Below are 12,617 nucleotides of genomic sequence, written 5' to 3'. Positions count from 1 at the left end.
CTGTAATTACGCATTGTTCAAGCTTGTTAAGCCAACTACACTACGCGTATTCAAGCAATATTGCATCACAAATCGAGTCAAAACGCGACAATCAGCTCGACTTTTGATATACTAAATATAAATAATAGGTAAATTAAAGAGCGTAAAAACGACGAAATATCTCGGACTGAACCGCAATTTAAAGAACCTTCGCGTTTTTGGGAAATAAAAATGCGAAATTCGCTTCAAGGACCAATAGAATGATGATCCGTAAAGAAAATAATTTAGGAGGCAAAGTAAAATGCCGAGCTTTTAAAGAGGGGAAAATGAGGGGGTGATACTGGCATAAAAGTGGACACAGAAGGCTGCTCAGAGGCCGAACTAAGTATTGGACGTTCTTTCGATGACGTTACCGCTACGACTTAAGGTCAATAAGAATGGTTGGATGAACGTCGAAATTTCAGCGCGCAGGAAAAATCTCCGGAAAACAGCGGCGGACATTTTAAAAGCGTGGGAAAAATTCGGCCGACGCTGCGAAACGAACTTTACTTACGGCCATCCGACAGAAAAAGGGCTAATGCAGTCAAAATTTCTAAATTGCCTTTTTTTTACTGTTTTTTTCTTCCTTTTCCAAAATTTAAGACGTCTTTAGACTTTAGGAGGAGTACCTTTATGCGGTCTACAGTTTTACCAAGTTAAATCTTTCTTTATCTGATTGGGAGAAAAGAAATCGAGATTTCTTAAGAGCGAATTTAAATTGATTGTTTCGTTAAATACGACCCTGATTTTTATAACGTTATGTTAAATGTCAGTTGCATATATGTCTAAGGAGATTTAAAGACGAAACGTGTATCTTCGCGGGTTCTAAGCAGTTTCCAATCTGGCGTACGAGATTTTGAACCTCAAAAGTTATTTCAGATATCATTGATTTTGAAATTTTACAGTGTTAATTTCTAGTTTCTTAAATTAATTTCTAGCAGGGTTGCCACAAAATTTTCAGACTCAAATACCCTGTATTCCATGATCATTTTAAGGGATTTTCCCTGACTTTTTAAGGCCATTTTTTTACTTTACTTTTACCAGATGTTAATAAATTTAAATGAACTGATATTTCAGTAAAAATGTTATGGCAATGTTGAAAAAAAAAGCCACACTTTTAAGGAAATAAATGATAATCATAGAATTTGTCATAGATCTAGAATAAAATTATCCTCAAAAGTCAAGATAAAATTGAATTCCCTGACTTTTTATAAATTCTTAAAATTCCTTGACCTTTCCCTGACTTTTTAGACCTATTTTTTAATTCCCTAACTTTTCCTTTTTTCACCCAGTCTAGATTAAGGCGCTGATTTTAGCAAAGATTTTGGGATTTCCAAGTTGATTTCCAGATTTCTTAAACAGGGTTGCCACAGTTTTTTCACAATCAAATTCCCTGACTTTTCCCGGTTTTCCCTGACCATTTCCGAAGATTTTCCCCGACTTATTTTGTGCCAAGATTTTGTATATTTTAACCTATATTTTAGTAAAAGTTTCCTATTTGCAACCGAAAAGAAATTCCCTGACATTTTTATACCCATATTCAAATTCCCTGACTTTTCCAGGAATCCCAGGTTTTCCAGGTACCGTGGCAACCCTGTTAAATCATATGTTACGACTTTAGGATAACTCGGTGGAATATCCCCCCCCCCCCAAAGAGCATTTTGTAAAATCAGCGCAAGAAAATTTTTCAAGCTAAATAATATTAGCAATATTGGTAGACGAATATTTATCCCGTAAAATATATATTATTTAATTTCAAATATTATTAATAAAAAGACCTCTACTTCATTCGTTTATTGAAATTAATGTTATCCATGTTACTTAATTATTAATATTTTAAATTAGAAATATACCTTGGAATGCAATTTCAACATTTTCTTATATATTATTTACTTTTAAATTATAATTTGAATAATCGGCATCAATTTAATATTAGTCTAATTAAGTTGACCATACCCGCGTCCCTCGAAATTACTTTTACATAATATTTAATGTCACTTATTAAAAGTAATTCAAAATTAGTTTTATATTAAAGATGTACATGAAAAAACCTATCTATAATCCTATTGGGATAAATTATTTACAAATTGGATTTCAAGGTTACATATATTTTATTAAATAAAATTGTTGTTTATTAAATTTTAAAATATATGTATGGAAAAAAGTGTAAAATCTTTTTAACATAACCATAAATAAAACTTGCTTTTGGGTGGATCATAATTGACGAAAACAGTCGCGCATAAAATAAAAAATCATAACGTCCATAATTTAAAAGCCGTAAAATAAGCAAATATTAACACACGCATTAAGATACAAAGTGGTATAATTAAAATCCAAAAAAAAAAACATCCATAACGGGAATTTCGATTACAACTGTCGTTTCAAAAAATGCTAATTATCATACCTGTTTTTCTCCAAAAACATACGACGCCATGTAATTTGGAACTATTTCATCTTCACGCGCGTCACTTTTAATTATATACTTTTCATTACAAGCATCTTCGCTTCAAGCTAGAGATTGTAAATTTCACACGCGGAAGCTACAGCGTTTATTGTAGTTCGCGATGTTACCGTCAGAGGTCAGTAGCGCCTCGGAAAACGGTAGCTTACGAGTCTTTTCCCGCCTCGGTACGAAATATCTCCCGATTGTCGCTTAGCAGCCCCCCCCCCCCCCCCTTTCGCCAGGACGCCTTCGGGCTGTTTTCTCAGTCAGTGCCGAAAGATCTTTATATACAGGAAAAGATGGCAAGAAAAATACTTGCAGAGCCATAAATCACCCTTTAGCCGCGCGCGCGCATCCTAAACCATCACTCAGAATTCTCTTAGCGCCGCTTTACAGCCTCTTTCTTCTACGATACTAAAAAACTAATAGCGCTAGTCTAAAGCGACTCTCAGCCACGTGTCCAGTTTAGCTAGAGAGATTTTTTTTTCTAAATAGAGAAATAGTACGAGTATAAAAATCGCAGTTTCAGGAAAGGAATTTACATTTTTAAATGGGGTAGTAGAATGCTATTATATGTAAATTAGTATGACTTTAATAATAAGATCATAGGGACAATATTAGCACGAATTTAGATTAGAGTTGAGATTTTTAGGCAAATGAATAATTAAAATCAAATCAGCAGCTTTGATTAAAAATCTGACGATTCGAAATTCGCTGATTTAAATCAAATGATTTATTTTAAATTATTTAATTTAAATCACACAATGGGAGGTATGAAAAATGGCAAAAAATGGTTTAAAAAAATTAAAATATAAATCTGAGCAAACTAAAATATTAAATAATTAAATTTAATTAAGATTTCATTGAGTTCAAGATTAGATAACTGATAAAAGTATGATTTTAAAGTATTTACTGTTAGACAACTTTATTCGAAATGTATTTTATTGTATACTTGCAAAATCAGCGAAAATTTAAACCTCCAAAAATAAAAATTTACCAAAAACGGGCTTGGTATTTCGGACCAAAACTATATAATATCTTAGAGTGTTAAATTAAAAATTGTGTAAACCTCAAATTTGTAAATGGCTTGACGAATTCGGATTGTAAATATTTTGTTATTTCTGTGAACCAGTATTTTCTTAGTGTTTGAAATACTACCCTTTTAAAGGTAACAATGTACTAATATTAAGCAATCTCTTACACACGGGCCATCTGCTTATGTAGATCGGGACAGATATAAAAAACGTAATGACAAAGCTTTTAAACATATTTAAGGCATCAATAAATAAATAAAAGTTCCCTATTTATGGTGTAGCACCTAATTTTACATTTTAACGGAAGCTAGGGTTAAGAAAAATATCATGACGTCGCACCGATACAACTTTATACACCCATTAACAAGCTCTCCTTAGCACCAGTTAAGACCAACACAAAAAGCGCTTAATCAAATCACAGGTGAACCAAAAAAAGCCAATCCTTCCCATATAAATAACGCCTCCCCCCCCCCCCCGCGCATAATTAATACAAGTTAAAATCGGGATAAGTTCACGTATATATTGGCGGATAATTATCCTTTGCAAAAGTATAAATTACGAACGTCGCCACCCACAACGCCGCCGCAGAAGTCTGCAGCGCGGACTCTAGCGAACTAAGTTATTCGCTTACATAATCAAACGCCGAAAATCAAAACCATTGACCTTATAACGCGTCCTCGGCAACCTCCTAGCGGAGAAAAAATCTTCAGGTGCTCGTGTTGAGATTGAGAAGAGATGGTCCTCTCCCCTTGGCGTTTAATATCTTAGGGGCAAACTAATTTGAATATGGAACCGTTTCCTCGCTGGGTTCTCTACCACATGCCACGAAAATATCCTCGCTCGGATATCGGTATACGCCGCCGCGTGGCGGGAAGTCCAGAGATATATTTTTAGAGGGTGGATGAGAAAAAACTTGAGCGTATATCATTAGAGCCGATATAAGGAGGTTTCGGACGAACATTCCTCGAGACTATCTCGGCGGATTCTTTATAGGCTACGGAAGTCCTCGTTTTAAAAGTCTAATCAGATTTCGCATAAACTGCCCGGTCAGCGGGCGAAATTGCAGACAGACTTGACTAATGTTTCTCGTAATACATAACTTCGAAACGTATATAAGAGTGGATTCTTAAAAGGGGCCAAGGGGCCAGGTGCCTAGAAATTCGTGGTTTTACGTTACAGTTTTATCATATAAGATTTTAGAGTATTTATAGTTTTCTCAATGGTTGGCTTCGATAGTGTTTGCGAGCTTTTATCAAAGATTGGGCGTATTTTGTAAGGTTTTTTGATATTGAAATTATGATAAATGTAGAAAACGTCAACAACATTTGTTTTTTGTATATTTTATCATCATTGAGATTTGTTTGATATTAAAACGATAAATGCAGTAATGTATAGATCATTGTAATTAATTTTTATGTATTAAGTTTGTAAAACTAAAGTCACATTTTGTCATCCTTTCATTTAAATAGCACATTCAAATATCATTAATATATGTGATGGTCATTATTTTATAATTTCTACAATCTTGGTGGTAAATAAAATTCGATTTCCTGAATACAAAGAGTGTTTTGTCATAAATGTAGGTACTAATCAAATCTTAGTAGAATCCTTAGTTTTGGTATCAATAAAATCCTAGTGGAGTCCGTAGTTTAAGTATTAATCAAATCCTAGTGTAAGTCAGTAGTTTAGGTATTAATCAAATTCTAGTGGAATCTTGTTGTTTTGGTATTAATCAAATCCTAGTGGAATCTTGTTGTTTTGGTATTAATCAAATCCTAGTGGAATCTTGTTGTTTTGGTATCAATAAAATCCTAGTGGAGTCCGTAGTTAAGGTTTTAATAAAATGCTAATGGAGTCAGTAGTATAGGTATGAATCACATCCTACTGGAGTCTGTAGTTTAAAAAACTAGGTCTTTAAAGCATTGCGGGTTAATACTAGCAGGAGCTAGCATTAAATAAAAGGCAACTGGTCGAAGTCTGGTTGTTTTTGCTAGTGACATTGAAGAATGGTCAGACGAACACGATCGCCCTTTAAATTCGGACATACCACCGTCCATGTTATCTATTATTAAAGATAGAAGCGCCCCCCCCCCCCTAAAACAACGGAAAAAGGAACTCAAGAGAACTGCCCTCTGCCGGGATGTCTGAAGGTTAAGTATTCAGCAAAGCGAAAACACGCTTAGGGTGGACAGAGTCTTTTGGTCCTCTTTCGAGGAAGCCTCAAGTTTTGTTGACCGAATTTAAAACGGACGGGGGGACGGGTAGGCAACGCGTGGTCCGAGCAGAGACAAATGAAGCTTGGCTGCCGGACATCGTCGCTACATAAATATTTATACTTTTGAGAAAAGCGAGCGGCGATTTCGGGGAAATTTTCAACTTTTAAATTGACTTCATGAATATGTAAGTTGGAACTGAACCCGCCCGTTTCGACTAGAACTCGACCTGTTCTATAGTTTGGCCATGGGCAAAATGCACATATTCAAAAATAACGCATTTAATTCCACCATCATCAAAATTTAATCAGTCTAATGCGTTTTGTCTAAATTATTAAATTAATACGTAACCGTGGTTTACGTAACAGATAGTGCTAAATCTAGACTTCGTAACTTCGAGGTGAAATCTTTTATTTATTGAACAGGGTTGCCACAATATTTTCAGATTCAAAATCCCTAACTATTCCCTGTTTTCGCTGACCATTTTCAGAGATTTTCCTTGACTTTATAAAACCGAAATTCGACAATTTTTAGTTTTATATTTTGCTTTTATCAGAAGTTTATAAATTGAAATTAACCTACATTTCAGTACAAAAGTATTATTGCAACGTTAAAAAAAATAGCAAAACTTTAAAGGAACTAAATAATAATCATAGAATTTGTCAGATAACTAGAATAAAATTAATGGAAGTCCCTGACTTTTTACAAATTCTTAAAATTCCCTGACTTTTTAGGCCCATTTTTAAATTCCCTGACGTCTGGCAACCCTGTTAAATATATTTTTAAAGAAAACTATAAAAAATAGGGTCATCAATTTTGGCGAAGAATGGCTATCATCGGACATACGGAGAACGGACAACGGGCAACTGGGGCTCGCCCCAAACAATGGCCGATCACGCGACGGGCGACATAAGGCTTCGTCCGAGCGAACAAGACAAACGGCCGCTCCGAAACTCATGACCTGCGCAGGTAATATAAAACACCCCCCTCCGGACTGCAAAATCTGAGGGTGACAAATTGTCCGACATCATACGACCAGAGCCGTCTTCCGGATATTCAACTTAAAATCAGAGCGCAACCAAACCTTCGGGGGAAAAAACTGTCCGCGGAAGTCAAAGGCGGGGTGAGGGTACGATCGCCATTCGTGGACGGAGATGGATCCGACGATCGGACACAAAGGACGCGGAGACTCCTGGCGGTGAATTAAGGCGCTATCCCTATCGCTTATTCCGGTATATTTACGGCATCTGGGGATCGTGTGTCGAAATCAATACTATTTATAGCGCTGATAGAGAACGAACGGTTGTTGTTTCCGTATAACTAGGCGACCTCGATGGCCGCTCGGGGATCACGGACTTTATTATTAAATCAAACGCGAAGAGAGCCAGCTAGCGGCCGATAAACAAACTAATCCGTTGCCCTCCGATTAATACGTTTTAAGCCCGGACGCGGCGCGACTAAATCGGACGGAATTAAAAGCTGAAACGAGAGGTCTTTGCTCGAAAATTGAAAATTGTCCAGAATCCTTTCTCTCCGCGGTTCTCGGAGGTGTTTCCTCCCGACGCGCGCGTTTATCGACGTACGAATCTACTAGTTTTCTGGCAGTAAAATTATTACTAAACGACGTGTCGTTGCTTTGTCGTTCCCCTCTTTAAAATGGTTAAAAGGTGGAAAACGATCCAATTAATCTCCAAATTAAAACAGATATATTGAATTTGCTATTAAAATCGGATAGCTATTATTTGGCTAAAAACAAACAGAGGCTGGTGATATTTACTAATAGCCGTTCAATATTTAAATATTCATCCGTTGTTTGAGCTGAAATTATTCGCGGTTTCAGTATTATTTAATGATTCTAAGTCGTACAATTTAACTGATATTATGTTGTAATATATTGGGAACCTATTTATAACCGTAACGAACTAGAAAATGGTACAGTGGAACACGCGATCAAAATGTATACGGTTAAATTAAACTAACAATATAGTACCATAGAACTCGCGAATATGTAAAACTTAAATATTTAAATTTCAGACTAAATAAATGAAATAGAGATTAAAGTTCCTATTAGCGATAAAGGTCAATAACCTTAGGCATTCAAATTAATTTAGCGACGCAAAATTTAAATAAATTTAAATTTAAGAAAAAACAATAAACCATCAGAAACATCCCAATATTAAAATAAATAAAATGAAAATAATTACCTTTCATATTGCGTACCCCATTCATGGACACACACAAAATTCATAAATCCGTATAACCGAAAAATTTCATTTTCACGTACATTTTGTATTTCACATTAATTTTATCGCAAAATGTTGTCAACCGATCAAAACAAGGCAACAAACGTAAGTCGATTCTGGAGAGTCCTTTTAAACCGCGTGCGTGGTCGGCGATCGGTACCCGCGTAAACAGCGAAACAGCAAATACAAAATGCCTCTCGCGGTCCGAGGCAGCCCGGCACCCAAAAAAAATCAAACGGAGAAAAGCGGTTCCCTAAGACGAACCCCAGCGGGTCAAAAACTAGCTCCCTGGTCCCTCTCGAGTCACGCTCCTTTAGACACGGACCGAACAGAATTTCTGATCCGAGAGAGAGAGAGAGAAGTTCCATCCTTTCGTATTTGACCCGCGAGAGGTCAGGGGTACCCCGAAATCTTCCCCGCCAGTCAGGTAGGGGGCAAGACACTAAAGATACGAGACTGGGGAGGAGGGGGGCCACCTAAAACAGGGGTGAGCGCGGTGTAAGGGTGGTCTAGCGCCGGAAAAACGGGACGACTCTATCGAATTGGGCAAATACTATTTTTATTTTGACATGGCCCAGACGATAGTCCCCCCCCCTTCCTGCCGTCCGATATCAATTGATATAAAACAATTTCGGATAAATATTACTATTTCCCTATACAGCGCGTACCCTTAATTCCGCCTTCTTACGCGCTGGGTATCATATCGCGCGAAGGAAAAATACCCCGTCAAATGAAGTGGGTGTAATGGAAACAATAGAGAGATTGAGGGAGGGGGGGATTACGAAGCGTAACAACGTCTCGACCAATAGGAGGCGATTTAGCAGTATTTGCCCAGTTACGATTGGGGAGGCAAGTGTTTCGGTGTCGGCCTCGTTCATGTATTTTTCTCTCTTTTAAATTAAACCTGTTTTAAATGGCGCGCGGATACCCTACCTGAGTTGGGGAGCCGGTGCTTTACGACTTTTTCTATCTCTCTGATTTCAAATGAGTTTGTTAGCTTCTGACGCCTCGTTTGAATTGTTAGCCATATATTTACCCCTCCTATATAATTTATAAATACTGCTACGTATACGCTATCCCGGATGGGTTTGTTTTTTTTATTAAAATAATATTACGCTACTTGAATTACGTTGTAAATACAGATTGGATGGCTCAATTTGTTTATTTGTAATTTTTAACGTCGTCGCGAGTTCTGAGATATTATATTTATGTTTGCGTTTGAAATAAAATATAGCCGAACTTGTGACGACGAAATAATTGTAAGATAATCAAAATACTCTATTAATATTTTTGTTTAATGATTTAATTAATTTATACACAAATTATCCATTTGGCGTTTTAGTATCTTTGGTGGTAAGCAAAGGCCCCAATTTGCGTATTCCAATCAGAGTAAATATTTTAACTAGATATTTGTTAAAATGGTACAATTTTGTATAATTTGTACCCAATAAAGTTAAATCCACACGTTTCCCCTACACGATTTCAAGCCTCTCAAAGTGCTTTTGTATTCTTTAAGATTTATAATTTACATTTGCAGATGTGATAAGATTAATTTATCAAAATTGAAGTAGGTATTATTTTGCGATAGTTTTGTGGGAAATTTCGTGTCAAAAGACGTGAAAACCGAACTTACAGCACATTTGGAAAACATTTGACTAAAAAGTAACAAAAATAAAATGTATTTTCATAGTATCAATATTGTAGAGGTCCCAGAAAATTTTACAGGCTGACGTAACAGTTATCTGGTATTTCATGTCACTGATATCTTGGGCCTCGTTGTCTTGTCTCATCTACGGTCCCGACTACACTGAGAGTTTAACAGGCGAACGTAGAAAGTAGCTAGGAGCAACAAACTCAGCACCCCACACAAGAAGAACGCAACACGTCAAAAGTCGTGCATTTTCTTGTGTACATTTTTCATTGATTAGACGCTTTAGGGGAAATTCCCCCTTGCCCGTAAAACGTTCAGCGTAAAGGTTCGTCCAATGAAATTAGTACACAACACTGCGTTAGCGTGTTTCAAGGCTAGCTGCATTCTCCTTGTGTTTGTTGCTCCTAACTGTCAGGCTGCTGCAACCAGGGGCGTAGAAACGTTCTAGAAGGTGGAGGGGGCAAAGAGAAACGAAAAGGACTATGGAGAATGGTTTGGAGTGTAGCTTCTCCGAATGCATGTGTAAATTGGCGGGAAAAAACTGAAATTTAAACACATTTGAGGTCCTAAAAGCTTTATATGCTTTTAAAATGAGAATTTGAGCCTTTTGAAGATTTCAACTGACCAAAACGTTGGAGGGGGCAATAACATTAGTTATCCCTCCCAGCAAAATTCTAGGGAGGGGCATTTACCCCCCCCCCCCCGGTTCCAACGCCCCAACTATGGTCCAGGCTATCCTGACAGTTTTACAGATAGCCGAAGAAATTATCCAATGAGCGAGTAATTACTATTCATAAAAAGTTAAAAACCCAGTAAAGAGTCCATCGAAAAAATAAAAGGCAGATGTCAAATAGATTCAGGATCCGGGCACGGGTAATTTGGAATTCGTCGAAGACAGGCGATTCAATAAACGAATCTCTTTGAGTCGTAATGTAATTTATGTGGGCACCTTCATGCAGGTCTCCGCAACAAAGTCCGGCGCGAAACCAAATTATTTTTAACGACCATTAAGCGGAGTTAAAATCACCAAGCGGTTATATTCAATTTCGTTATTTGGGTGGATAGAAAAAAGGGGGTACGATGCGGGTCTCTTCGTCCTAATTCGGGAACTATTGGGAAAGGTGGTTGCGCTCCGTCGCTTCCAGGACGTTTTGTTCTTCTGCAAGAGTCATCGGTGATAAATAAATAGCTGCAGGGAGAGGTCAAACGAAAGACGCCCACTCGCCAAAACAACGTTCCTGGCTAATGCGGGTAAACGCCTCTCTAACAGTCGGCCTGCAGTAATTGAACCGAGGCAGAATATATTGACCTCCCTCCATGCTACTATCGCTACAGGCACCTTAGCGGAGAAGACAAGACAAACCCGATTGGGAAAATATCGAAAAACAATGGAATAAACTCCCCTATTACTCGAACGGCGACGCGATAGGGAAAAAAAGGTTGTTTTGGGTTCTCGTAAGAATTCGTCAATTTATAACGAGTTAATGTCGTGTTTCTCTTCAGGTTTTTATTATTTCGTCTGTTTGGTGGTGCGTGGTAACGGACTTTTTAACTTCGGGTCCTCGAAAAAATTGCAAATCGCTATTAGCCTACATTAAAGTTTGGCCAAACGACAAGTTGTTCACGGGCTACTAATTTTCCCAATTCGAAAGAGAGAGGTAACGTTCCTACGTATAGATTTCGTTATACCATCGATGTCTCGAGCTAAAACCACATATTTTAAAGCTCATTATTCAAATGTAATTGCATAATATTGCCTAATACAGAGATTAAGCCCGAGCGATAAAACTGTATCGAGAACGTGTGAATTTAGCCTTTTGGATTCTACACCGTACTACGCAAACGTTTATTCAAGCTTGTCATTGGAGTTTGAAGATTCCATTAAACATATGTAACATAATAAACATGATATTATATTACTTATGATTACACATTAGTTATTTTTGCCTACAAATCTTCCAGAATAATATAATTTATTTTTAAACACGTGTTACAAGAAGATAATTTTAAATGTTTCAGCCAGAACAAAATTAATATTAATTTTTACGCTGACGGCTGAAGAATATTTAATTTTAAGCTTATCTGCAAGATAATTAATTTAGAACCGTTTTACATAAAATCAAGAACAGTTAAAACCGTTTGAAATATTTAGCAAATAAACCCAGAAACCACCATCCGACCAACCCACACAACTGAACTTATAAATTTCGTTTTCACAGAGATCAAAACGTAAAAGTCGGCGCAATACCACAACAGCCGCGTTCTTCTATTAAGGAATATTTGAAATAAAAATAAACGTATTATTCTGCCCCTCCCACGAGGTTTTATACCCCTCAATCTGTCATCATTTCGACGGGGTACGGTTGACCACGCAGATAAATTTGTGTATTTATTCTTGTACAAGCGAGGTACGAACACCGTTCTTTCTATCCAGTTATACTGGAAATACATATCCGCATCAACAACAATAAAGTATTTTAATGTAAAACATGAAAAGATACCGCTTCATAAAATATGTTTCGCTTGTCTAGTCAGGGACTCCGCCAGAAATTCTGATACGCAATGCGTGTCATGGACGATTTTGATTACTAAGGTCAACCGCTTCTATTTCAGTCTCGCGAAAACTGATCATTTATTTTTAAGACTCCGATGTAATTTAGTGGTTTCAAATACTTAATGTTGGATTCAGACGTCCACGTTATTAAATCATAAGTAAGATAATAACAGGGCCCCCACTCAAATCTTAAAATTTTTTATAGGAAAAATAGGATTATAATTCTAAAAATATAGGACTTTATAGGATTATATTTCTAAAAATATAGGACTTTATAGTATTATATTTCTAAAATATAGGACTTTATAAGATTGTATTTCTAAAAATATAAGACTTTAAAGATTATATTTCTAAAAATCATAGAATTTTATTTACTAACTTTATGCATTTGAAAACAAAACCTATATTAAGTGAAATAAATCTTGCATTTTCACTTAAAAAAAGAAAATATTTTAACTATT

The 12,617-nt window shown here is 36.6% G+C and overlaps 1 protein-coding gene across 2 annotated transcripts in view; it reads right to left on the bottom strand.

The window, feature by feature from the left end:
• Nucleotides 1-12,617, bottom strand: part of LOC149936317 (BCL11 transcription factor A-like) — a 148,728-nt gene that overhangs the window by 26,241 nt on the left and 109,870 nt on the right. The gene's annotated exons all lie outside the window — the stretch shown is intronic.

Source organism: Leiobunum rupestre, chromosome 7 (genome assembly GCF_980474605.1).
Source record: "Leiobunum rupestre chromosome 7, qqLeiRupe1.1.hap1, whole genome shotgun sequence".
Lineage (NCBI taxonomy): Eukaryota > Metazoa > Arthropoda > Arachnida > Opiliones > Sclerosomatidae > Leiobunum > Leiobunum rupestre.
Note: the sequence above shows the minus strand (reverse complement) of the source record. Positions and strands in the feature narration are given on the sequence as shown.